Genomic DNA, 27,878 nt, shown 5'->3' on the forward strand with positions numbered 1-27,878 from the left:
CAAAGTTACTCCCTGAAGGCTGAGAGTAACTATCAAAGTTACTCCTCAAAGGTCGAGAGTAATTTTCAAAGTTACTCCTTGAAGGGCAAGAGCAACATTCACAGTTACTTCTCAAAGGTTAAGAGTAACATTCAGTTACTCCTCGAAGGTTGAGTGATTTCTTACTGTAGAAGATTCTTGGGAAGGGATTGACAGCTGGGATTAACACTTAATTCAAAGATTAACTTCAAAATCTCAGCTGACAAAAAAGATTGATTGCGCCCATCTAATTCTTTGTACTCAAACCTCGGACCAAACCCAGGACTAAACCTGGATGCAGCTGCACCAGAAGTCCCCTTGGGAAGGGGTTCAGGGGGTTTTGGTTGGGTCCTCCCGAGTTCTCTCTGACACCTCACCCTACAGAGTCCCCTCAGGTGTCGCCTGCCATCAAACCCTGCTAAACCACTGTCACCTTGAACACAAAACCTCGTTAATTCACTGGTTTATATCAACACTGGGATTTCTCTGTTAAAAGCAAAGCTCTGTCCTCAGAAAGAGGATCCCTTCCAAGACTTTTAGTGGGGAGGGAATTCTTGGTGTCCCCAGGAGCAGAGTTCACTTCACTGGAGGCCAAAGGAGGCAAAAGAAAAGGAAATAATTCCTGTTCCCAAAAGCACGTGGGAGAACTGGTGGCAGGAGTGGGGAAAGAATCAAAATCAAGACTAACTCAGAGAATCAAAATCAAGACTAACTCAGAGAATCAAGGACTAACTCAGAGAATCAAGGACTAACTCAGAGGTTTAAAATCAAGTCTGACTCAGAGTCTGAGCCCCCCTCTTGATTCCCCTCAGTGCAGCCCTGGAGAGCCCCTTCCATCAGGTGAGAACATCCTTTTAATCTGCTTGATTTCACTTGTCATTTCCATGCAGCCTCCACTTCAAACCGCATCCCATCCCCTCGGTGTTCGTCATCTGAGCATTTCCATCCCTCTACTTCGTTTTATCCCATTAGGGGAGTTAGAGAGAAATAAATTGGAATCACAACACACCTACAGCTTGTTCTGAAAGAGACTTAGCACTTGACTCACCTGCTTAGATGTCAATTTAACACCCTTAGCTGGATTTAAATTGAGTCAGGACTCATCAGTTTAAGGCAGAATCTCAATCTGCTCCCCCCACACTTGTAAGGATTAGGATGGGGGAACAAAATAAATCAAATAGTGCTACAACCTGGGAATGCTCAACAACTCATTCCCTGCCTCATTCATCAGATTTGGGAGGCGCCCAAGCGTGGAATGAGTTTGGGAGTCCCAGCTGCTGATGGAGCCTCCTGAACGTGCTCCTCCAGGAAAGGGAGCTCCAGGGATTGCCAGGATTTCCCTCCCCGTCCCACAGAAGTTCCTCACAGAACAACAAAGATTTTCTCACTCCAGGCCATTATTTTCAAACCTGTCTTTCTAAACACAAAACCTCCCAGCTTTTCACTCAAACAGAGGCTGAGGAATGAAGGAAACGAGGGACCTTTTCCCCAAGTGTTACTCGGGTTTTTCCAGGGAAGAACGGGGCAGGAATTTGTCAGGAGTGGCTGAAAATCCTGCAAGGGACACAGGGAACTGGTCTGAAGTTCCTTCTCCCCACACTTTCCCAAGGCTCTCTGCCACCAAGCACCACTTTTGTCTGTGTGTGACCTTTCTGGGGCAGATAATCCTCTCATTTCCAGGGCTGAGCACAAAGGTTGCCCAGCCGCTAATGGGATTCTGGAATTACTCCTGAGAGGGGTGATTTCAGAGATGGTTCTTTTGATGCCAGCGTGAGCATTAGGATAAACTCTGTATTTAACCACCATTACCAGTAATATCAGCTGCTCTGAATTACCTGGGACCGAGGTTCAGCGATGCCTGAGAAAATGGGAGTCAGATTTTTTCAAAGCAGCCAATAATTCCGCCCAGGTGCTTTTTTTTAAAATAAGCCCCCCCTAACACCCAAGCTTAAAGAAGCTCATTTTCCAAGCATATCCAACCATTTCTCCAATACTGATGCAGAATTCCAGCCTCCAATCTGCTCACCCCAAAACTACCAGTTGGGAAAGTTGGGCTGGATGTTTTACCTGACAAAAAAAATCCAAATCCAATTCCACCTATTTGCTACAGAATCACTCCCCGCAACCTCTCTGCTCCAAATTACTGAAATGTAAGAAAAACTCGAGAGCATCTCAGATCTCTTCCCTGTCCAGGTTTCCTGTGGGTGAGCTGACATCCCAAGGTGAGGTTTGGTGCCCCAAAGCAACTCAGCACTGCAGTGACATCACCCAAACTTTGTCCCACCCTTTTGTCACAGCCCCGTCTTGACCCATGAGACTTTTTCCCATATTTTCTCTCCCTTTCCCAGTTGTGGAAACCCCTTTGGCCTCCAGCCAGGCCAAGCCAGCTCACACCACAGGCTGGGGGATGTCACATCTCCTAAGGACAAAACCCTGCTGCCCCATATCCTTGGAATGCCTCAATCCCGTAATTAGGTGTATTAAGAGCTGTGCCTGTCGTATCTCACTCATTTCCACAAGACATAAGAAGTCACATTTAGAAGTCATTAAGCCGAAATGAAATCTTTGCTGGGCTTAATTAACTTAAATATTCATGAAACAGGATAGCAGGGGGAGAGTGTTGTTCTTAATCAAAACAGACATCGCTGTTCCATAATGCAAATTCCGATTTCTGCCGTGGACAATGCCAGCTCCTGCAGCAGGGTTTAATGGCCAGCACTGGAAAGTGCAGCTGAGAAAGGATTTGCGTTGTCCTTTAGCTCCCCAGCACGGGGGGAATTTGCTGATCCAAACACGTGCTTAAACAATAACATCGTGCCCAACACAGGAGTTCCTTCCAGGGCCATTTATCACCGTTTGCTCAGGCTGAGTGCAGCACTCTCCTCTCCTTTTCCAGCCTCGGGAAAAGCTTCCCAAAGGCAGTTACTCATTTCTCTCTCAGGGCTGTGGCACTTTCACAGCTCCTGGGTTGTTCTCCTTCACACAGAGCTCTGCCCTGACCTGCAGAGCCTTGAACAAACCCAGTTCTGGATCACTCCAGACTCCTGCACCAGAGCTGCTCCCAGGCCCTCTCCTCTCCTCTCCTCTCCTCTCCTCTCCTCTCCTCTCCTCTCCTCTCCTCTCCTCTCCTCTCCTCTCCTCTCCTCTCCTCTCCTCTCCTCTCCTCTCCTCTCCTCTCCTCTCCTCTCCTCTCCTCTCCTCTCCTCTCCTCTCCTCTCCTCTCCTCTCCTCTCCTCTCCTCTCCTCTCCTCTCCTCTCCTCTCCTCTCCTCTCCTCTCCTCTCCTCTCCTCTCCTCTCCTCTCCTCTCCTCTCCTCTCCTCTCCTCTCCTCTCCTCTCCTCTCCTCTCCTCTCCTCTCCTCTCCTCTCCTCTCCTCTCCTCTCCTCGATGGGATTTTTCAGGAGCTCTGGCAGCAATCATTTCTCTTCATAAAAACCTGTGTGGTGAGGGCAGGTGCCCAAGAATGGGAGATCAACTTCCCCTTCCAAGGGGAAATCCATAAAATTCAGCCCCTCAGGCTGGAATTCCGCCCCCTCCTGTGGCCGACCTGGGCTGCTCAGCAGGAAAAAAAGAAAAAAAAATACACAAGATTTGTCGGGTTGAGAATTGGAGCCAGCAGATTGCCACGATAAGCAGAAAAAAACCAAACCTACTTCAAAAATAGGGAGGAAATACAGTTTCACATTTCTGTTAATGGCAGCTTTGGTTTCATTATCTGCCAGCCCCGTGCTCAGCTTTGGATGCAATTAAAATGAGAGGAATAAAATACTCGATGGAAGGAGCAGCGTTTGCTGGTAATGAAATGTTTATGGATCAATTTGTACCCCAGTAAAGAGTGAATGAATTTACTGCGGGAGGAGAGAAAACAAAATGGAGATAAGCACCGAAAATCACTTGGACTCCAGACATGCACAAAATGTTATTATTTCCCCTCAGAAAAGATAATATTGATTGTTGAGAAGTGTTTGGACAATGCCAACAATGTGTTTTGCTGATAAAATACAATGACGCATTTAGGAGATGTCTGTACAGAAAACAGCACGGGCTGAAATGAAACTCCACGTTTCAAATCTCCTTTGATAAATCCCCAGAAGAGAAAACCTTGCCATGACCTCCTCTCCTCCACAGTTCTCCTCTCTCCAGGACACTGGGCTGGCATTGTGCTGGAGCAGGTGCCCCAACTTTTTTTGCTTAAAATGTGACAAATTTCCTCTGTTCCCACTTCATTTTCCACTTTTAGTACAGGAAAAAAAAAAAAAAATCCTGTTTGCATATTTACAACAAAAAAAGCAAAAATTCAATTAGGTTCCTAAGGGCAGGAACAGATTTATTCAGTGCCTGGAATAACAAAAGCCTCAGCTGGGATGAAAGGGAAAAACATCTCCACGACACCAAACATTTAAAGGAAGTTTTGATCTGATGCAGTTTAATGTGTACACAGAGGGGGGAAAGAATTCTCAGAGAATTTTGCTGCTTTTAACTAAGATGAAAATGTTTGATATCCTTGTGGGTTCAGCCACTATTAGGAACAGCACCGGATCACAATCCCACAAAAGAATAACAAAGGTTTGGGGGAAGCAGCGGGATGCCCTCATTGGTATTTTTACAGAAGAAATGAGTCTTTCTCTAATGTGATGGGAAAGAAGAGTTTTCATGCAAATCACCAGCGGAGGCTCGGCTTTGTCTTTAGGTTTGGGGATGATCCAAATCCTGCTCCTGGCTCAGCCCCAGCTGCGACACCGGCACGGGGAAGGGGGAGCCTCGAACCCGGGGGAAAATGGGGCAGGGACAGAAAGGGAGAGAAAGGGAGGGAAAAGGATAGGAAGGGAGAGAGGAAGAGAAAGGGAGGGAAAGGGAGAGAAAAGGAGAGAAAGGGAGAGAAAGGAAAAGAAAAGAAGAGAAAGGGAGAGGAAGAGAAAGGGAGAAAAAGGGAGAGATAGGGAGAAAAGAGGAGAGAAAAGGAGAGAAAGGGAGAGAAAGGGAAAGAAAGGAAGAGAGAAGGGGAGAAAGGAAGAGAAAGGGAGAGAAAGAGAGAGAAAGGAGGCATGACTTGAGGGCTGGAGCAGCTCCGTTCATCTCCACAACAAATCGTGATGAACAACAAGCCCCGGACCCTGAGGACACCTCGGAGCCCTGGACAGCTCCAAGTGTTCCTGGGAATCGTCCGGATCCCCCCAGCCCCGCAGCTCCTGCAGGCTCCAGGAATCCATCTATCACACGTGGCTGCTGAGGGCCCACAGAGCTGCAGGTTAATCCAAAAGGAAAATCTTTTTCATCCCTCACGTTTAATCCGAATCAGTGGAATTTTTGACCCTGGATTTGGAATGATGGTGAGGACTCCACTCCCAAATCCCTGGGAAAAGGGAAAGACAAAGTCCTGACAACCTCTGGGTGACCTGCAGGACACAAAATCCCCTCGTTAAAATCTGCTGCTGCCTCTGCGGGGGTCGTTTGGGTTCAGTTTTTATCGCCGGGGACAGCAGGGTCACGGCTCAGAAAAGGAAATTACTCAGCTCAATTTAGAGCAGAAATTGCGCTCGGTAATAAAATCACTTTGGAAAAATCAACACCTGACCCACCACCGGGGCTGGGCGCTGACCAGCACAGCCAGCAGCACCTCTGGAAGAGCCAAATAAATCCAATTTCTCTGCCTCCAATCTGCTCTTCCCCTGCAGCACAACCAAGGCGAAAAGTCATGATTCAAACTCCCCGGTGAAGGAGCCAAGTTCCCCGAGAATCCTGACTGGCAACGGATGAACATGGCATGAAATATGCAAAGGAAGAGTCATCTTTGCCTGAGGACTGGAGGAGAGGCTGAATCCCAGCCCACACACCCCAAAAAGGATTTTTGAAGGGGATCCAACGCTCCGGGACTTTGGGAGTGATGTGGATCCAGACCCTGGATAGGTTCACGCTCCATGCATCAAAATGGGGCAGCAGCCAGAAATAGCCCCTTAATTAAATGTTCCCCAGAAAGTTCATTTAACTTCCCAGGGAACTTTCCTGAGGATCCCAGGAACCAAAGTGTCACGCTGGAGCACCTGCAATGCTTTAATTAAACCCATTTTTCAAAAAAGTTCTCCATTTCTACCCTCAAAGCAGGGATTCTTTTTTCGAGTAAGATCCTTTTGGAAAGCCGAGCTGAGCTTCCCAAAAACCCCCTTGGGATTGGACCTCCTCAAGCTGACTCAGTTCCCAGCTTCTTTTAAACTGGGGTATAAGCAAGGTATAAAAGCGTTTCATAATTCATGAAATTCACGACCTTTTGCTAGTTTGAAGGGGATTCGATCCTCAACAATTGACAAATCATTCCTTTTAGTCTGGAAATGATTATGGAGTAACCACAAAACACAAGTTCAGCCGTTCCTCCCTTCAGTTTATACCAGTCTGGAATATAATATTTCACAAACCAGTTCGTACCAGTCTGGAATACAGTATTTCACAAACCTTCAATATCTTATGGACTTCCACTGGTTGAGGATAAACAGCATTCCCACAGAACTGGCTCCACGGATTAAAGCAAAAGCTTTATTTTGCCGCTGTCAATTCCTCCGTTTTCAATTATTTCTGATATTTTCCTGTTGCCTGCAGGGTAACAGGTTTGATTTTGTGAAGGGCAGTGGCACCTCCAAAGAATTTATCAGCCTGTTTGTTCTCTGCCCAATTGATTTGACCTTTGCTGGCTCACCTGCTCCTGGAAATTTTCAGGGAACCTCAGGAGTCACCGCTCCGGGGAAGAGCTCTTAAACCAGGTTTTCACAAGTGCTAAACATCTTCATATCCCAGCCATTATGGAAAGGAAAAAAAAAAAAATTGGAAGTGCCCAAGAGCTTCCAAACCATCCAGCTCAGGTCATGCTACAATTCCCAGATCCATCTGCAAAATTCACTGGTAGAGCAGTTAAGAGGGGAAAAAAAAAAAAAAAAAAAAAAAAAAAAAAAGGAAACACAGAAATAGGCAGCAAAGGCATCTGCTCAAGGAAAAACACAGCTCCAAATCGCAGCAAATTCTAAAATTCTTGGTTTGCTATTCATAGCTTCCTTCCATCAGCTTGTCAGAGGAGATTTCTGACTCTCAGCACTAAAGGTTTCCATTCTGTATCAGTGGAATTTGCAATTGGATGCGAATCAAGCTGCTTTCCTTCACTTTATATTTGTATTTCCAGGCTGATGTTATCTAATGGAGTGGGAACAGCTGCCAAATGTGCTTTGACTGGACGCCCCTTCCATGGCAACTGGGATGGGAGCCGCTTTTGGCCGCAGTGGAGATGCAGGGGAGGCAGAAAATAACATTTGTGTATTTTGGGGGGCTTTTGTTTCCTTTTTCAATCGCCACTGTTTGGTGACAGGCCGGGCCTGGGATCCCAGCCCTGCCTTCAGCCTCTCCAAGGTAGCTCCAGCATCAATTCCAAGGCTCATTCCCTGACTCTCAGTCCCTCCTGCAATGCCCATAGCCTGGAATAAACCCTCCATCTCCCACGTTTCCAGCAGAAAGCCCTGTCCAGAGCACACTCTATCATCATGTGTGGACCCGATATTTTATGAGCCTGAACTCTTCCCAATGGAAACTTTTCAACAGTTTTTCTTTTTCCCAAAACAACCTTGTGTAAACAATATTCCTTTCCCATGACAACAGGAGTTGTTTGCTATTTCTGTTCCTGAGCCAAGGGGAGAGGTGTCAGTCCTGTGGACCAATAACGTGCCTTTAGCCCGGCGTGTTATAAAAGGGCTGAATGAATTGTAAATAAACCTTCTGATTTCTACTGCCTCCTGACTGCAGCCAAGCACCTTTATTTCCTGTCCTATTGTGACAGTTTCCATCCAGGACGGCTCATGTAACAACACGAAGAACTCTGATTTCTTCAGAGGGCATCATAGCAAAGTTTATTGAAAGACAGATTCTTTTATACGGCGTTTGGGTACAAGGAATAGGGTTGGTCATTTAGGGCACCACCTTTTTGTGAACATCTCTACCAGTGAACACGGTGGAAAAACACCAGGTGTCAGGAGGAGGATCTACAGGGATGGTTTTGGGTTCCTCATGATTTCCCAGGCCAGGCTGAGGACGTTCAGTGCCCAGATTTCTCACAGGCTTCAAGCCGTTGCCTGAAGCCTAAAATCTATTTTCTGACCACTCTCAGTTCCCACACACACAGTGCTCCAGGAATGTTCTCATCTTCCCATGATGAACTTATGGAGGTTCCCAATGCCCTGGGACAGGCAAGCGCCCAGCTCAGGGGGCTCAACTTGCTCCAGCTCCAGCCGATGAGAGGAAAACTGGCATCCCTGGTTTTGTGCCTGAGGTGTTTTGGTTTTCTGAAATTCTTTTCCCAGGGAATTTTCTGGAAACAGGAGAAATGTTTTTGGAACTGCAATTTTGTTATCCATTCCTTTTCCTAGGAGGGACTTCTTCTTGCTGTCCCTCTGCTCTGACCAATGTGAGTGAAGAGGTTTGTCTGTGTGTCACCAATCCAATTGGTCTGTGTGAAATAGTATAAAAGGGAGACACACCCCAGAAATAAAGGAGTCATTTTCAGCCTTCTGAATCTCGGAGCCTGTGTCATCCTGGTGTAAAACAGCATCAGAAAGTGATATTTTTGGGAATGATAAACCCATTCCCATTAGGTCACCCAGTTATTCCCACACCCAATGCAGTTCTGGAACTCACAATCCCATCCCAATCCTTCCGCTGCACGATTTTAACCCAAACCAGAACACTGAAGCCCACCCAGTCCTCACCAAACCCAACAAACCCCCCAAAATCATCTCCTCAATCCATTCATTTTCCATCCCCTGAAACCACTGCCGGGTCAATCCCGAATTTCCACACTCGGCACATGTGAAATGTGGGATTGAGATGAAGGAAGTGGCTCCTTTCCACCAGCCCAGCCCTAAAATAAGCTTGTTTTCAACAGATTGCAGCGCAGAGCTGGGAAACAGAATGCTCCCAAGGATGTTCAAACCTCCCAAGCTGCTTTTATCCCAGGCAAGGAATGTTTCATCCACCTGACTCCACTGGCAGCGATCTGCTTCCCATCTGAGCCCACCTGTTGGAAAATTCACTCGCTCTTCAACAGGCAGAAATCCTTAAATTCAGGCAGAATTCTTGTTCAGTTCAAGGGATAATTTGTTACAAGCCTCAGGGAATGGGAGGAAGGTGGCCCCAGCTCAGGTTGGATGTGGAGCTGCTCTGCTGAAATCGAGGAGTTCACCACAGGGATAGGATTTATCAGCCAGGGATTGTTTTTTTTTTTTAGTGAGAATCACCAAAAAAAAAAAAAAAAAAAAAAAAAAAAAAAATTCAAATAAGGAAAGGAGAAACAAAAAATTTCAAAAAAAGAGAAAAAAAAGAAAAGAAAAAAGAAAAAAAGAGAATATTTAAAGTAATTCCCAACCAGTTCCTACTTCCATCCCCACACCTCCCAAAGGCTATGGAATTATCTTTTTTTCTACTGATATTTTGCCATTTGAGCTCAAGCCCCCACAATTTTGGCGTTGTTATTTCTCAGTTTTTACCACAGAGATTTTGTGAGCTAAATTCTCCGCAAACTTTTCCTCATCTGCAGGTGTCACCTTGCCCTGGGCGACAGCACCTGAGGGCACAAATGGGATTTGGTTTAAAAAACGGAGAGCGCTTGGAGATCCTTGGAACTCATCAAAACACTCCTGCAAGGATTTCTCTGCTCTGAAAACAAAAAATGGCATTTCATGGAATTGTTCCTGGAAACCTGTCAGTGCTGGCAAAGTCTTGGAGAAACAGTTGTTCTTTTCAGAAAGATGCACCAACCTTGCGTTTGAGGTTCTTTCCTCTCTCATTTTTGAGATCACAAAGTTGTCAAAATTATAATGAAATGTTTTTATGGATTTCCCTGCTTTTGGTTCTTTAATTGGACCAGCGCCTCCTCCTGTCATTTCCAAGGGACTCCAGGAGTCCGTGAATTCCTGGAGGAGAAAAACGGAAGGAGAAAAATGGAATCAGAGCAAGACTGTCCTAAATCATGGATATTCCCAAGGATTGGTGTCTTTTGTGACATCCTGTGGGACAGCAATGGGGCAGAGTAAGGGAGACAAAGATTTCGGAGGTGCCACCACCCCCAGGAACAGTTTTAGCTCCATGAGGGTTTTTGGGATTGCTGGAGAAATCAGAGTCATGCTTGTGTCTATGTTAAGACTTGGTCTTATGGAATCCTCGAATGTTTGGGTGGGAAGGGACCTTAAATCCCACCCAGGGCCACCCCAGACATGGGCAGGGACACCTCCCACTGTCCCAGGGTGCTCCAGCCTGGCCTTGGGCACTTCCAGGGATCCAGGGGCAGCCACAGCTCCTCTGGGAATTCCATCCCAGCTCCTCTCCACCCTCACAGCCAGGAATTCCTTCCCCAAAATCCCATTTAAACCTTCCCTCCTCCTGCTTTAGGCCATTCCCCCTTGTCCTATCCCTCCATCCCTTGCGGAAGGTTCTCCATCCTCCTTTCCCTCTGCAATTCCCAACTTTTTGCTCTTCCATTCCTTCCAAGGGAATTGAAGAGCTGTGTGGAAATGCAGGAATGAGGAGATGATGCGGGGAAAAGCAGATGGGTGTCAGGAGCAGCCCGTCCTGCAGGGCCTGGAGCAGGAGCTCCGCTGCTGCTGGTTTCAATAGCAACCTGAATTCCTGGGAATTCACTTCCACAAGAACGTTGGGAGGAGATGAAACACAGCAGTGGGTGTTGGGTTAATGAGAAGACACCGTCTGAAATAGCAGGAGTTCAGGAAAGCAGATTTTTATCGTGTTATCCACGTTGGCTGCATGAGAGTTATTCAGTTAAACCAGCGCTCACAGAAATGGAGAAATGGAGAAATGGAGCAGTGGAGAAATGGAGAAGTTGAGAAAAAAGCGGAGAAAGAAATGGAGAAAGAAATGGAGAAATGGTGAAATGGAGAAATGGAGAAAGAAATGGAGAAGTGGAGAAGTGGAGAAATGGAGAAACAGAGGAATGGAGAAATGGAGAAATGGAGACAATTCCAATGATCTCGGCACTTTCACCTCCCTGCTCACAGGAAATCGGGCACAGAGAGGGCAAGAGATTGTCCTGATGAAATTCCTTAATTCCAGGTGTAAACCTGGTGCAGAAGAGTCCCTTGAAACCAGCCCATCACTTCCATTTCTCATTAGGAGGCATCCAAGTGACTATGGAAGGAACCTTTCCAACCATTCCATATTTCCAGAACCTTCTTGGCAGCTTCGAAGCCGTTTCCATTGTGTGGGCAACCGAAGGACACCACAAGGAAAATCTAACCCCCCATGGTTTCGCTGCTTCCTGGAATTCCAAAATCCGAAATTTGGATTTGAAGGGATCTTGGAGCTCATCTCATTCCACGGGCAGGGACACTTCCACATTTCTCCTCGTCCTCCAAGAATGTGGATCCTCTGTTATCATGGACATCATTATGTATAAAAATGAGGAATTTGGTTCATCAAGGGCAAGAAGCTGGTGGATGTACGAGGGAGTGACGCCAGGAGCTCCGGGTTCTGGGAGATCAGTCTTCTCCATAATAAATTTTCCCTCTCAGCTCATGTTTTTCTGAAGTTGGGTGATGGTTGTGCTCACCCTCTGATCCTCCCACCCTGTCAAGGCTGAGGGAGCTCCAGGATGAAGGTTGAGGGAGGAATGTCATTTGGAAATGTTTCTGTCACTGTGCTTTCTCAAAAAAAAAAAAAAAAAAGAAAAAAAAAGAAAAAAAAAAGAGGAAAAAAAGGCAAACAACAAAAAAAACCCCAAACCCACACAGCCTCTTCTTCCCCTCCCAGCTCATTGGAAGGAGATATCAAAAATAGGGTTTGAGGCAAAGTTTTGCCATCAGTCACCCCCGGTCCCCAAATGGGAACATTTCAGCTCCCAGACACTTCAGCCTCTCACCCAGGCAGGACTAAACTCTGTGAGTTAACAAACACACCGAGTTTTCTTCAGATAACATGAAAAAAAAAATCGTTAAATTATTTCCTTTCCCCCTTCTCCTTGCCTGAAAAACATGGAGCATTATCTAAATGTGGATCTGGCTCAGGCAGAGCAAAATTTCTATTTTCCTTCCTATTTCTTTTTTTCTATTTCTCTCCTATTTCTGTTTTTCTTATTTTTCTCCTGTTTTTCACTGAACCTTTCCCTGCCTCTTGCAGGAAAGTGGGAGGGTGGCTGAAGGTCCAGAGACCCCAGGGTCACTCCTCTGTCTGGGTGGACGTTTAGGAAAAACATGTGGGAAACACACAACCACGGATTCCTTCTTTCCAATTTCCATAGAAACAGCAAAGTGTAGCCTTTCCAAACCAGAAGAACTTACATTGTCAGCTGTGCTTATTGTCCCTCGAGGCTGTTCTTTTGGGAGTGCATCTTATTTTCTCTCCGAAATAACTTCCATTTTTGCCCTCTCAAACACCCTGTGGCAACCAGCTCCACCACTGGATAACACAGGGAAAAAAATAACCCCAAAGCTTCCTTTTTTTTTTTTTTTTGTTGCTTTTTTGTTTTTATAACCTGCTGATGAGTTTAAAAAGACCCACTGCACGAGGCCCTGCAGATGCTTTTAAGTTTGAAAGAGGAATAAGTGCCAAATCATCATTCCGACCTGTGGGCTGAATTTGAGTTGGTTCAGATTCAATTTCCATAAAACTGCACCGGTGTGGTTTTCCCTAAGTGCCGCTTCCACAAGGAAGAGCTGATAATGGACCAATTTGTGCTGTTTGTATCAACGTAAATCCACGGCAATTCCATCACTTTGTTCAACCATAAATTTCACCGGGCATTAGTTGGACTAAAAGCTGGGTTTTGCAACTCACTGGGCTTTTCCTTCCAAACCTTCTCCGTGTTTTCCATAACGTTGTACCAGGAGCAACTCCTGTTTTATAACCAAATTATTTATCTGCAGCTGCACAGTTTTCATCACGGAGTTATGGACACCTCTGAAAGTTTACAGTGTAAAGGAAATTGGAGCAAAAGCCTAAATAAACTGAAACTTGCCTTTTAAGCGCCCCCTTCCAGGCAAAACCACCACCAAAAATAAAGGAATTTTAAACAATTTGAATAATGTCACTGTTTCTCATTGCCTTTTACCTTCCTGGCTCCTAACCCTTTACTTCCTGAAGATACCCAAGGGGAAAAACACCTTCACATTCCTGTTCACACTCAAAATTCCACGAGATTTTGACAATCTTAAATTCCTGGTCAAGATTTTAAGATTCCGATGCTCCCAGTGGCCTGAGGTCATTTCCTCTGCCATCTCCCGAAGGGCACCAGCTGGGATAAAAGGTGAATTTAGAACTGAGAGCCTCCTGTAAATCGAGAGATTACAGCTGTGAATCCGTGCCCTGAGCACCTTAAATCCAGGAGAAATGCAAAGCACCCGTGGGGAACATCAGCTTGACTAGTTTCAGAGTCCACTGAGTGTATTTATTTCCCAAAGACATCACTGAGGAGGGCTGTTGGCTCTTAGACTAGAGAAGTCATTTCAGTGGCAATTCTGTGTAGCCCTGGTTTCGTGCCTGAGGTGTTTTGGTTTTCTGAAATTCCTTTCCCAGGGAATTTTCTGGAAACAGGAGAAATGTTTTTGGAACTGTAACTTTGTTATTCATTCCTTTCCCTAGGAGGGACTTCTCCTTGCTGTTCCTCTGCTCTGACCAGTGTGAGTGAAGAGGTTTTGTCTTTGTGTCACCGATCCAATTGGTCTGTGTGAAATAGTATAAAAGGGAGACACATCCCAAAAATAAAAGAGTTATTTTCAGCCTTCTAAATCTGGGAGTCTGTGTCATTATGGCATAAAACAGCATCAATTCTGCCACAAAATACAGCTCCCATTAGCAGAGAAGTGTTTTTTTGGTTAGGTTTTTTTTTTTTTTTTTTTTTTTTTTTTTTTTTTTTTTTTGTAAAATATTCCTTTCTGCTGACACCATCCTTGGTCAAGTGCTGGGGCTGATCTCAGTGTCCCCTCCGAAGGCCTCCTCTGCTCCTCAGAGTTGTGCCTGGGACACGACAACCTCATAAAAAATTCTAAAGGTCAGGCCTGAGCTTCGAGGAGCCCATCAGCAAGGAGTAAAAGCTGAGCTAAATCACAACTGGCTGCACAAACATAAAATATAAAATTAATGGCGAACAGCTGTGCCTCCACCAAGAGGAGGCACGCCAAGGTGACCCATTCCACAAGATAATCACCTCCCATCTCATCCCTCCTCTTCTCCCTCCTTAAGGCATCACTGTGGCCTCTTTGGGTGCTGCTGTGTTTATCCAAATTCCAAATTTATTCAAATTCCAAGATAATTCAGCCTTAGATTAACACCTCTGTCCCGTGACTGAGTAATTCTGCTTTCGTTCATCTTGAGGATGCTGCTGGTCTTATTTTTTGATCTGAAATCCCACCCCGGTGCAGCTCTAAGTGACTTCTGCGTTGTGTTGAGTTGGAGATGATTTGTCCAAGCGTTTCGACAAGTGGCTGCAAACGCCTCAGATCCAACATCCATGCTCTGAGGCATCAAAGAGCTTCGAGCTGCCTGTGAACTTCGGATGGAGACAAAAAGAAGTCCCACAAAGCCACAACAGCCCCCCACAACCTTTGCTCTGGCACTACCCCGGCCTTATTCAGCCGCCCCAAGGGCTCATCCCACCCGTGGTCCACGAGAAGGTTGTGGCAGCAGGGTCAGCCTCATTACTGCATCCTCCGTGAGCGTCTCCTGCCCTCCAGGGTCAGGCAGGTTCTCCTTGTTGTGGCTCTCCACAGTTTGTTGGGATGAGGCCGAGGAGGAGCACAAAGCCCACACAAAACCTCCCTGTGGGCGTGTCGTGCTCTCTCCTCTGAAGGCTCGGCGACTTCCGAGCTTGTGACAACCCTCAGAACCTTGACTTTCAGGTTCTCTCTGTAGTGGCCTCTTCAAGGCCCCTTTTCCAGGCCTTTTCATCCAAGTCAGACAGTCACATCTCCTTGCCTGGGTGGCTTTGAACACTCCGCTGTAGCCAGGAGGAAAAGCTCCCTTCTTCTAGCCCGCGGCTCCGTTTCATTCATTGTGCCCAGAACAGCAGCACGGCACCCAGTTTTTGTCAGGCAGGTCAGGAGGTTAAGGAAAAGGTCCAAGGAAAAACTTAACCTCCCTGAGATAGAAATTAGTGCTCACAAAGATGAGTGGGGGAAAGGAATATTGGAGGATAAAAGTGGCTACTCATATTCTGAGGGCTGCAGTGACTTCTTTTAGTACAAGACCCACTGCAACTGAATTAGGGCTCCACAACCTGAAGAAAAGGCAAAACTTTGCCGTATAAATAGTGCAAGTGGGGACTAAAAGTCAGCACAACCCTCCAACAAAACAGAAATAAGTAGATCTTGCGAGGGAAGCCAAAGATTCCGGGTTGGGATGTAGCAAAAAGCATCCCCAGGGCCCACAGTGACTCATCAACTACTTCAGTCTGACCGAACATCATCCCCGTCTCTAGAACAAACTTATTCACCCACTCTCCCTACCCTTATACCTGCAAATAATTCATGCGGGAGCCTAAAAGGCACTAAAAGCCAGGAGCAGGCCCCGCTTCCCTCCAGTCTCCGCTCTCCTTTCAGGCTGTGCCACAGCCCCAGGCCTTGTCACTGGGAAAAGGTCAGGCAGGATTTACAGAGCCCGAACACAGCCCTGGAGGCACGGCCTTCCCCAGACCTCTGTGAGGCTCCAGCTGCATCACAAATGGGCAGCAGTTCTGGAAATCAGGTCACGGGAGCACCCGGCTTGTGGAGCCTGAGGATTTCCGTGCAGGTTGTGCAGTGAGAATGAGAGAGAGGAGCTGTGCCGAAGGGCTCGCACTTCAAGATGAATTAATTTCCTCCAGCAAGGCACAGCTTTGCCATGTTGGGACTGGTGTTGCTGCCCCGGGAGCAATCCCTTCTTTTCAGGGTTCTGGAGGAAGGCAAGAGGTCGTTTTCTCCTTTTTCATGTGGCAGCAGCTCTGTGGAATGTTAATGCTGGCGGACACTCGGTTCCTGGGAACTTCTGTGAGGCTCGGGATGAGGAGGATCAAGAGCTGCTGCTCTGGAAGTGACAAGGAGCCCAGGTTGACACGCAGGGATTACAACCCCAGGCACTGATTCCTGGCGTGGAAATCTGCTCCTGTCTGCAGCACAGCTCTGAGATCAGATGCACGACAGAGACGGGGTGAAAAACGTGAGATATCGGAATATGAGGGGAAGAAAGAGGCAACAGGGGAGATAAAAATTCTGTACCACTGCATAAATACAGATTTCTCCACGAGGAACCTACTCAGAGGCTTAACTCCTGTCTTGGCCAGAGCGAGGCGTTTATTTCTGTGGTCAGCCATGCTGAAAACGAGAAGGCAGGAGAAAGGTTCATTGACAAACAGGAGCCCCACTCACCCCATCTGCTGCTGCCTCTGCTGCCCAGGCTCTGACAGAAGCTGAGCACAGGAGGGGATGAAATCCTGCTCTCTCCCAGCCCTCTCCAAGAGGGGAACCATCTGCAGCAGCAGCAGCCACAGCTTGGGTTGAACTTTTTGTGTGCCAAGGGCTCCATTCAGGCATTGTTGTCGCATCAGCCACAAGCCTGAAGGACCCCAAGGGTCTGGGGAAGGATGGAAGAGCATGACAGGGGATAAAACTGCCCGTATCAACAGATCCTTCATTGTCTACACCTTATTAGGTGCAGTGGAGCTGTAAGGATTCCAGGAGTAGCAGGGATTGAGGATTAACCCGGCTGCTGATAGGAATCATCCAAGTGCAACATTTCCAGCTGCAGGATGGCTGTACCCAACCCCAAAATTGCTGTAAAGCACAACGGGAACCACGGCAGCCACAGAGGAGACATGAGGCTGTGAGAATTCAGCTCACAGGAGGTCAAAGAGTCACAGAACTCAATTTACTTGTGTCTAACTACGGCCACGGATGTGGTGTTTGCCCATCTTTACACAAGAGGATGCTGCACAGGAGAGCTCAAGGCTCAAATAATCAAAGCTATCCAGATTCCCCTTGGATTTGACAAAACGTGAGTGCTTCATGAACTCAGAGGTGGTTTTGCAAAGTGTTACTCCGCATACACAATAAAAAAAAGTTCCACTCGGCCAAAGGATCTTTCCTGAAAACCCCACCCAGCCTTTAAATCACTAAACTAAGGGTGGTCCCCAATCTACAAATCCCATGTACCACACAGTGGATAGAGATGAGTTTTGGGGGAATTTTAAAGGCATCTAAAACTTGAATCCGAGCTGTGGAGCAATTCCCAAGTTATTTCTTTGAGAGGCTGAAGTTTGGGGCTTTTTCTTTTAGACACACTTGTAGAAAACCTGTAGATTATGAGAGAAAGTGCTTTAAAAACCTGGATTCTGTTTCCCGTAAAGGTTTTCTAACCCCTTCCCCCTCAGGGTAAAGCTCTTCATCCCCAGGAGGAGATGAGGGCAAAGCGATTTTGGAGGCTATGAAGAGGCTGGTGGGTCAGTGGGGCAGGAACAGGGAATCTCTGCAATCCGTGGGGCAGCTCCAGGCCACGTTCCTGCTCTGCCTTTCCCCATCCCCTGCTCCTCTCTGCCTGCCCAGCACTGAGAGAGAGGCTCCCACTGGGTACCTCCGTCACGCTCACGTCAGTCCTTCCCCTGGCTCAGCCCAAATCCTGCATCCCCACGGCTCAGAGAGCCTCAAACCCAGCGATTCCAGCAGCACGAGCCACACAGAAACCCCCAAAGTGTGCCAGGAATTTGCATTCTTGCATATCTGTGTCCTCCTTAGCTCTGCACGATCATAAACCAGCGCTGAAATGGATCCTCAGCCAGAGTGACTGGGATAAATTAACTGCAGCGTTTGTCAGTTTTACCTGAAGTTGCTCAGGAGCTTCCAAATTAATTCCAAAGGAATTAAGTTCCAAGGCTGCTGCTGCTCCTACCACCTTTAAAGTATAATTTGAAGAAAAAAAGAAAAATAAAATTACATATCAGCAGCATCCTCTTGGTTCTGTGATTATGTGGAAGTGTGGGAAAGCAAAAACCAAAAATGGTCTTGCCAAGAGAGGAAAGAGAGTCTTTTACTGCTGTGTCAAAACCAACCCCACAACAGCTTCCCTGAGCTCCTGGAAAGGGAGAGATGTGTTCATCCTCAGAACCAACAGGGGTTTTAAGGCTGCTGGGATATGGAGAACATATTTTCTCTAATAGCTGTGATGCCTTTTGGGGCTACCTAAAACCAGAGGCCAGGCAGAATTAAGGGAATAAAAAGCAGTTTATTTTATTTATTGAAGGGCCTCCAGGTACATTCAGGGCAGACAAAGCCCCCCAGGGGCTGCACCCAAAAATGGATCATGGCTCACGGGTTGTCACGCTTGGATCAGTTTGGTCCATTTGCACATTGGGGGTTCATCTCCCGATTACAGCTCCAGGTGATGAAGTCACTGACCCCAAGTTTGCTGCCCCCAACTCACTTTTGTTCCCATCCCTGGGGGCCTGGGGCAGTGAGGGGTCCTTGATCGCCAGGCCTGGGGAGGAATTGTTGTGTCTGCCCGAAACGGGGAAGCAGCAGCTCACACTGTGTGTGGGGTTTGGAGTTCTGCACTAAAGGATTACAAATAGATGGAAAAATATAAAAAGCTGAAATCCTAAGGCACCAGCTGCTTCCAGAGCTGCATGAGCGATGTGAGAGCAGACAAAGCCCTGGTCCTCAGCAGAGCTCAGCAGGGTGGCACCAAATCCTTCAGGGACAAAATGCAGAGTGCAACACACAGAGGAATTTGGCAAAACGAGCCCGCAGGGCTGGGAGGAGAAGGAGGATTTGAAATCAAGCTGAACCCAGTCGAGAACACACAGCCTAGTGATGGCACCTACTGGAAATACCCGGAGAGGAGGAACAGTATTTGTCCATGGTCTGAGTGTTTAAATCCTGCGGGAAAAGCGATAAGAAGTGACCATATGGAAAGTGGAATTTGATCAGCGTCTCCTCCCTGCCTGAGGCAGCTCCGAATCTCTCCATCGCCATGGACACAGGGAGGACACGCAGCACGAGTGGCGCTGAGGGAGCCAGGACTGCTGGAAAAGGTCACTGCTGAAACGCGTCTGAGGAGTGGGGGGTTCTGCACCAGGACCTCAGCTCTGAGTGAAGAAATGGAGCAGAAATTCATCCTCAAATCGAAGGCGTCTGCAGGCAGTCTGTAACCACAGAGGCTCCAAACACAAAGCTCCTCCCAATGCATCTGAGTTCTCCAAACACAAAGCTCATCCCAACACTTTCCAAAATTCTCCAAACAACACAAAGCTCATCCCAACACAGACCAGGCCCCCCTGTCTCCGTTTCCGGCTCACCACTATTTCCAGGAGCAGACATGAGGCCGACAAACCCCCGAGCATTTCACCCATTATTTCATTTAATCCCTTGCACACAGGCACACCAAAACTGCTCAGAATTTTCACAACCCCAAACACAGCAGAATCAATCCCTAATTTATAGCAGACACTGACGTCACTCAGCTCAACCCCGAAGAGGATTTGGATCCCTCAGTTAAATTTAGCTGCTGTTAACAGGCACCAATTTCCCTGCCTGTGCATTAATAGATTTATTCTTGCTCCTGGCTGCAACATTCCCAGAGCTGGAGGTGACAAAAGTAAAGTCACCAACGTGCCCAGGATTGCTGGAGCTGCAGGTGGGACCTCTGAAGAGCGGGACAGGAGGGCTGGCTGGAATACTGACTTCCAGCAGAAATCATGGAAATTTGTAACTAGAAACAGGATCCCAAAGGTTGGGGCGAAGAAGGGAAGAAGCCCTGCACTGCCACCACCACGTGGCCACTCCAGGAGAAGATATTTTATGGGATTATGGAATTGGTTGGGTTGGAAGGACCTGAAATCCCATCCAGTGACACCCCTGCCACGGGCAGGGACACCTCCCACTGTCCCAGGCTGCTCCAGCCAGGCATTGGGCATTTCCAGGGATCCAGGGGCAGCCACAGCTCCTCTGGGAATTCCATCCCAGCCCCTCCCCACCCTCACAGGGAGGAATTTCATCCCAGTATCCCACCCAAATCCCGCTCTCAGTCAGTTTGAAGCCATTCCCTGTGTGCTGACCCTCCATGCCTTGGAAATCCTCTCTGTCCATGATCCTGCAGGTTCCTTCAGGCACTGTAAGGTCACAACTCGGTCACCACAACCCTCCAGGCTGAACCAGCCCAGCAGAACAAACAAGAAACACTTCTCAGTGCTTTGAATCGTGAGGAATAAAAAGCAGAGAAGGTTCCCGGCTCTCACTGTGCGTTTTTCAGAAGCCAAGGGCCCTGTTTGTTAATTCCACCGGAAAACCACCACTGGCAGTTAACTGGTGCCATTCCAGAGCTTTCCTGGGGGCTTGGTTTGGAAAGACAGGTGTCTGCCAGGGAAAGCTGGAGCCTCCCTTGGAATGGAGAATGTAAACCTCCTCCCTCTGAATTCTTATCATTTTGAAATTAGGGGCTTTCAGGCAAAGTGATGGGTTAGTGTCGCTGGACGGACATGAAAAGAAGGACACTCAAAAAGTCAAGTTGTAAGAGCAAAAAGGAAAGACGTTTATTTGAGATTTCCATTTATATAATTTTTGAAGTTTAATCAGCAATTGAGCAATGAAGTTGACACTTCTCTGACCCCACCTGTCAAACTAGAAGTCCATCACAAAGAAGAACACGAAAACAATTACTTTGTTTATGTTACGATTCGTAAAAAACTCCAATACAAAAATACGAACATCAGAAGGTTGAAAAAAAATCAAAGGAACAGGCTAGGGTTAGGGGAATAGCAGTTCTTTGCCAGGAATATTAAAAATATGAATGTAGTAGTACAAAAAAAACAACCAACCAAGCAACCAAACAGAAATCCTAGAAACCCTGACAGAGTCAGAACATGACCTGACCCCCTGGTCAGGGTGTTGGTGTCAGTCCAGTCAAGTCCTCCTGCAGCGACAGATGTGGCTCTGCTGGAGCAGAGATGATCCTGTGGGAGGGTGGAGTTTCCTCTGAAAGTCCAGTGGTGCTGAGATGGGTCCGGTCTCCCTCTGGGAATCCAGTGCACACAGGCTGTGCTGGTGTTCTGAATGCCAGGTTTGATCCAGGCGGGAATGCTGGGCTCCTCCCCCTGGGTGGAGCCTCTCCCCATGGGATGATGGAATTGGATCAGCCCTGCAGTGAGCCTCGATGGCCCATGGACAGCAGATATTCCCTGGAGGGAGGATGGATCCTGGAAGGGATAAAGAACACGGCCCCAGCTGGTTTGAACAGCTGCCCATTAATAGAAGATTCTCCTGGAGTTATGAGGGATGGGTTATACAGGAGATAAAGAAAAAAAAAAAAAACAACACCTCCCCAGACCGGTTTTAACAGAGGGAAAACGGAGTACACACTTTTGGTTACATCTTGCAACCCAAGACAGGGCTGCCTTTTTCCATCAGTGGGGTTGGTTGGAGGAGGAAGGAATCAGCTCCCTCCATCCATGGGAGAGGATGGAGATGATGCGGGACCTTCTCCCAGAGTGTCCATCCCACAGGCACCTGGCCCAGGTGTGGCAGCATTCCCACAGGTGAATGGGATGGGAACTGTGGGAGGGGCTCCTACAGCAAGAGAAGGAGTTTTCCCCTCAATTTTAAATTATTATTTTAAAGATCAGGATGTTCTATCCACCTCGAAATACTCCAGCAAAAATTTGCCTCCAGGCCTTGTGGGTACAGAAGTTTTGGGGTAAGAAGGGCAAAATGGGGACTAAAATACCCAAATGGGGACTAAATGGGGACTAAATTAGGTCTTATCCACCTCAAAATACTCCAGCAAAATTTCCCTCCAGGCCTTTTGGATGCAGGAGTTTTGGGAAAAGAAGGGCCAAATGGGGACTAAAATACAGTTATCAGTGGTTAAAGTGACACTGATTGCAGTAATTTGATTTTTGGGGGTGAAGAGGTTGGAGGAAACAGCTGTAAAATATTTTATTTGGACACGTGCAGTTGATATATCCCAGAGTTTCTTCTTTAAGTTCTTTTTAACTGCATTAGATGAAGTTAAACATGACACAGCTACAGAAATATGGTTGGACTCAGCCTTAAAGGCCTTTTCCAGCCTAAATGATCCCATGATTCTGTTTTGAAACGATACATTTCAATTTGAATCAATCGTCTTTATTGTCACGTTAAAAAAAAAAAATGCATTAAAAACATTTAGAAGTATCTACGTGAAAATAAAATGAATTTTTTTGAACCAAAGCAGCTGTGGGGGCTGTTCTGAAAGTGCTGGAAAACCAAGTGTGTGTTTATCTTTTCCCTCATTCAGTTCTGCTGCTGATTAACATCGCCCTGACTTCAGAGCAGATTTTGGAGCCCAATTTATCAGTTTGTGCACAGCCTCTTGCAGAGGTTTTCATCTCCATTGCTTGGGTTCCTCAGAAGACTTTCTAATGTTGAATGTGTAGAGAAGTATTTTAAATCAGTGGATGAGAAAAAAATAATTTTTTTTTCCTTGTTTGCTCTCAAAATGTGCTGAGAGAATCTCTGCCACTCCTGAAGAGGTTCAGGACAAATTGTGGGGAAGCTCCACAGAGAACTGGGCACCAGTCTCCAAACTGATGAACTTGTCGCCTCAAATAAGCCATAGAAATGAAATTATTTTCTAAATCTGCCACCTTTACTTTGAGATTTCCTCTGTAGATCCCAAACAGATTCCCACCTCTCCCCGGAAAACACAAAATGAAGCAGCCAAGCATTTAAGTTGTATTTTTTTCCCTTCCCACCACTGAAAGCCAAGTTCAGCTTTGCCCCATTTGACCATAAAGACCTCTTATCATCTGTAAAACAAACAAAAAAAACCTAACCCCAAATTCCTGTTTGAGCATGGAGAGGCATCTCATTTCTCAGAAAAACCCAGACTTTGTGAAGGAGAAGCTGTTCAGAGTCTCCACCTGCTCGGCAGATCCTAGGATCCCAAATCCCTGCCCTGCTCCTCCCTCTTCCCCTCCAGCAGATCCTCCTGATATCCCCACAGCTGCTGCAGCCTCCCCAGGAGATTTTAGGGGTCTGAGGGACATTTCCTGTCAGCTGAACCTGCCAGGGCAGCTGAGAGCACTCAGAGAGGTGGTGGTGGGGATGGGAATTGGAGAACCTAAAGGAAATCATGGAATCCTGGATTGGTTTGGGTGGGAAGGGACCTGAAATCCCACCCAGTGTCACCCCTGCCATAGGCAGGGACACCTCCCACTGTCCCAGGCTGCTCCAGCCTGGCCTTGGGCACTTCCAGGGATCCAGGGGCAGCCACAGCTCCTCTGGGAATTCCATCCCAGCCCCTCCTCACCCTCACAGGAATCCTTCCCAATATCCCAGCTAACCCTGTCCCCTGGCAGAGGATTCCATTCCCCCATTCCCTGTCCAAAGCCTCTCTCCATCTCCGCTGCACCTCCAGGTCCTGGAAGGTCACGCTTTGGTCACCCCACATCCCATTTCCAGGCTGAACATTCCCAGTTCTCTCAGCCTCTCCCTTTGCTTCCAGTTCCACCCTGATTTCCAGCACCTCAGTCCTGAGCCCCATCCTGGTCTCAGCCTGAATCATGGACAGAAGTCCTTAATTTGAGGTATAATTAAGGATAAACCCCTCTGCTCCTCCTGGCCCCGTGAGCTGGGAGAGCTGAGCCGTTGTATTTGTCCCTTCCTGGCACACCACACAGACTTTATTCACCCAAAATCACCTCTCGTGCATTTTGGGCGAATAAAACAAACCCTCCCCTCCTTTTTCTCGTGCTATTGCCAAGAACTCCGGTATTCTGTCGATTAAAATTCCTCCCAGGCTCCAGTGTCCCTGGTTCCTGTTGCTCCAGCTGCGGTTTCCAGCTATCAGCACATCACCAAGCAAAGATTGCCTGGCTCATAAAGGTTTGTTCAAAGCCAGTGACCTTTAGGAAAATAAAAAATATAATTCAGGATGTTATTAATGCTGGCATTTACGTGCTGATGTGTTTTAAAGCCTCTGGTTTACCAGATCCACTTCTTTTACCTACAAATTGTAGATTTCTAAAGCAGAACCTCCCTTCTTGGAGTAACTCAAGCTCAGTTAAACTCAACATGGAAGTCTCCTGCTTGCACTGGCAATTCCGGCTGTGGAAATTGAAATTTTGAATATTTTTTTGAATAAACACGATGAGGAGCTGCTGCAGGCGGGTTTGCTGCTGCACCAGCTCATCACTTCCACTGGTCCCAGCTTTCTGCCCAGTTCCACGAGGCAGGAAGGATGGTTGGGGCTCTGAGCAACCTGGTCAGGCTGAAGACCTGACCCTGCTCATTGCCACCCAAAATATTGCATGATTTTATGATCCTCACAATAAACTGGAGTACGGTCACTCCCTAACAGAGCAGAATGTGCCAAAATAAAACCCACAGCAAGATCCTGAAGAAAAAAAAATAAGAAAATGAAGTGCCTGAATAAGAGAGCTGAATAATTCATCCAGAAAGGAGCACAGCAGCTCTGACTCCAGCCTGGAACAAATCTTTTCCCTGGGAAGGGAACGTCTTCATAGCTGGCTCTGCTCATCCCTGGCCTGCCTGCAGCCACACAAGGAGCCTTCCTGTCAGGTGACACGGGGACAGTCACTCATCCTCGGGGAGAGGCTGAAATCCAAACAGAGCTGTCACTGGAGCTGCGCGCCTGTAGCCTTGGTTTCGTGTTTGAGATGCTTTGGTCTCCTGAAGTTCTTTTCCCAGAGAATTTTCCGTAAACAAGAGACATGTTTTTGTAAACTGTACCTACGTTTCCGTTCTTTTCCCTGGGAGGGACTTCTTCCTGATGTCCCTCTGCTCTGACCAATGTGAGTGAGGAGGTTTGTCTTTGTGTCGCCAATCCAATTGGTCTGTGTGAAATAGGATAAAAGGGAGACACGTCCCAGAAATGAAGGAGTCATTTCCAGCCTTCCGAAGTTTGGAGTCTGTGTCGTTGTAGTGTACAACAGCATCACACGCCCGCCTCCCCACAGGGAGGGTGTCAGCTCTGCCCCTAAGGGTGCTCAACGCCCTCCCCGTGGGATGCCCGAGGAAAAATAAGTCACATTTCCTGAGAAAATCACGGTTCGGCATCTCTGTTTTCACAGCACAATGGAACAGAACGAGATCTTCTGAAAGGGGGTTTAAAAATTAAACAGCCACCCCAGCCAGAGGATGGGTTAGAGAAGGCACCTGAGGTGATGGAGGAGGTTGAAGCTGGAATTCTCTCCTGTCTGGAGGGATGCAAGGAGGCTCAACTGGATCACTGCTGTCCCAAGGGAATGTCCTGTTCCTAAATTGATGCTGAATAAATAAACACAGAACAAAGCTTGATCCATAAACCAGAGCCAGCTCAGTCAGGGAAACTCTGCTTGGTCTGTTTGGTACTCGAGATGTTTTTTCTGGGATCTGGGGATGGGGCAGGGCAGGAACGGGGCACTGGGCTCTTCCCCAGGCCAGGGGAATAAACACCAACAGCTCCAGCTTTCACCTCCTGCCTCACACTCCACCCCTTGCCAAGAGCGGTTTCCAAGCCATAAACACTCCACTTGCCTGAAAGCTTTGTTTCTGAGAGACAAACCCTTTGCACCAGCAGGTTTTCCTGAGGAAAACACCTCCCTGGGTCTCTGAGGATGTGCACAGGAGACAGACAAACTCCCTCTCCAAGCCCTGGGAAAGGCTCAGGGAACAGCTCAAGGCATCCGAGGCGAGACACCTCCAGTTCCCGGCAAATTTATCACAAGTGAGAACACAGCAAAAGCCAAAATTGCTTTGCAAGGTGGCAATTTATAGCCAGGCTGAGGCCTCGGTTCCCTGTTAGTGCCGAGTTTAGCACATTCCCTCTGCCCCAGGCACTCGCTCCCCTTCCCCACCTGAGGATTCCTGTCTACCAAGTTCCACCCACACGGAAAAACAGGCAGGAAAACATCTCTGCTGCAGACCCGGCCCCTCAGCCTGTTGTGTAAGCAGACAGGCCCCAGCTGAAGCACAGACACTGCTGCACTCCCTGCAGTCCCTATGCCTCCATCCCAAATCCCGGGATATTCCCAGAGCCTCGCTGGCAGGCTGGATCCGCAGGCGAACACCCACTGCGGCACGGAGCCGGCCAAGCTGCTCTAATCCAATTTATGCCCACTCTGTGTTTGTGCCACCGGCTCTGCAAACCCCACAGCACCTCCTCCCTGCTCCCACACACATCTGGTCACCAGCGCTTCCCTTCCCAAACAAACTGCAGCCAGCAAAGCCAACTTTCCCGGGTTGGGGTTTATTTATTGATTTTCCTGCTGTCTCTGTGCTCCAGCTGCCTCAATTCCCAGTAATTGTGGTCCTTCCACAGCGGGATGTGCCCTGTCAGGGGTAGGAAATGCTCCCGAAGGCTCAGCAGTGCCAATCCTTTGGCACTGAAGGATTCCCAGCCCGAGCCCATGGCAGCTCCAATGGATCCCCCACTCCAGCTCCAAAGGAAATTCCAGGGTGGGCAGCCCTTGGAGGATACCTACACATAAAGGAAATTTAAGGAGTTACATGCTCAGCCCAGCTCTCAGCCCCGTAATCCACATTCCTCCCTGGACTGGAGCCTCCCTGGGGGTTTATCCCGGCTAAAACTGGCACTGCAGCAGCTGAAAGGTGCAATGGTGCTGCACGAAATGGGGAAAAGCCGGGATGCTTAAAGCCAACAAATTTCACAGGCGGGACTGAGCTCGGTTTTAGGGTCACCAACGTGGAGTGGGGCCTGAATGAAGAAAAAAATTTATCCTGGGGGTTTCCCTCAGCCACCACCACCTGGGAACATCACATCAGCACGGTTTTCCCAGGGAAAATTCCCTCTCTGAGGGAAAATGTCAGTTCTGCTGCTGCCCCAAGCCTGTCCCAGCTGGTGCCACAGAACCAGCTCATCAACTTTAAACAAAGCTCCTTTTGCCCTGATTGCAACCCACTCCAGAGCACATCCCTCCAAATCAGGCTGATTTTGGGGGATTTTATAGGGATTAAACCAGTCCAAAGGGCATCCAGGGCTCACTTAGAGCAGCCTGAGCTTCCTCAGAAGGAAACAAGCCGGGGAAGAGGTCAGAGGCAGGGTTTTGGGGATGTCCCTGCTCTTCAGCCAGGTGACGGGGCAGAGAAAATCTTGAGTTTATATCAGGCTGAAGAGGATCCTCATCTTCACAGAAGGAAGCAAGGATTGCTCCCAGAGCTTGTGGGAATAATAACCATCAAAATCCTCACTGGTTTCAGGAAGAGATTTGCTTTTTTATACACAAACCTCCTTTTTTTTTTATTTTTAATCAAGACAGATGATCCACAGAGCTGGGACCCTCCGAGCTGCAGTTCTCCCAGGTGAAGGGAAAACACAACAGCAGCTGGTTATCCATCAGGGAATGTGGTAGGACAAGGTCCCTGGAGCTGAAGCCAGGCTCAAGCCAGGACCTCCCACCTCCTGGTGAGGCCTTTTGGGGCTACCTAAAACCAGAGGCCAGGCAGAATTAAGGGAATAAAAAGCAGTTTATTTCTATTTATTGAAGGGCCTCCAGGTGCATTCAGGGCAGGCAAAGCCCCCCAGGGGCTGCACCCAAAAATGGACCGTGGCTCACGGGTTGTCACGCTTGGATCAGTTTGGTCCATTTGCACATTGGGGGTTCATCTCCCGATTACAGCTCCAGGTGATGAAGTCACTGACCCCAAGTTTGCTGCCCCCAACTCACTTTTGTTCCCATCCCTGGGGGCCTGGGGCAGTGAGGGGCCCTTGATTGCCAGGCCTGGGGAGGAATTGTTGTGTCTGCCCAAAACGGGGCAGCAGCAGCTCACAGTGTGTGTGGGGTTTGGAGTTCTGCACTAAAGAACTGCAAGATTACAAATAGATAAAAAGCTAAATATAAAAAAATATATAAAAAGCTTAAT

Source organism: Chamaea fasciata, unplaced genomic scaffold (assembly GCF_029207755.1).
Source record: "Chamaea fasciata isolate MVZ Bird 193981 ecotype frontalis unplaced genomic scaffold, bChaFas1.0.hap1 SCAF_30, whole genome shotgun sequence".
Lineage (NCBI taxonomy): Eukaryota > Metazoa > Chordata > Aves > Passeriformes > Sylviidae > Chamaea > Chamaea fasciata.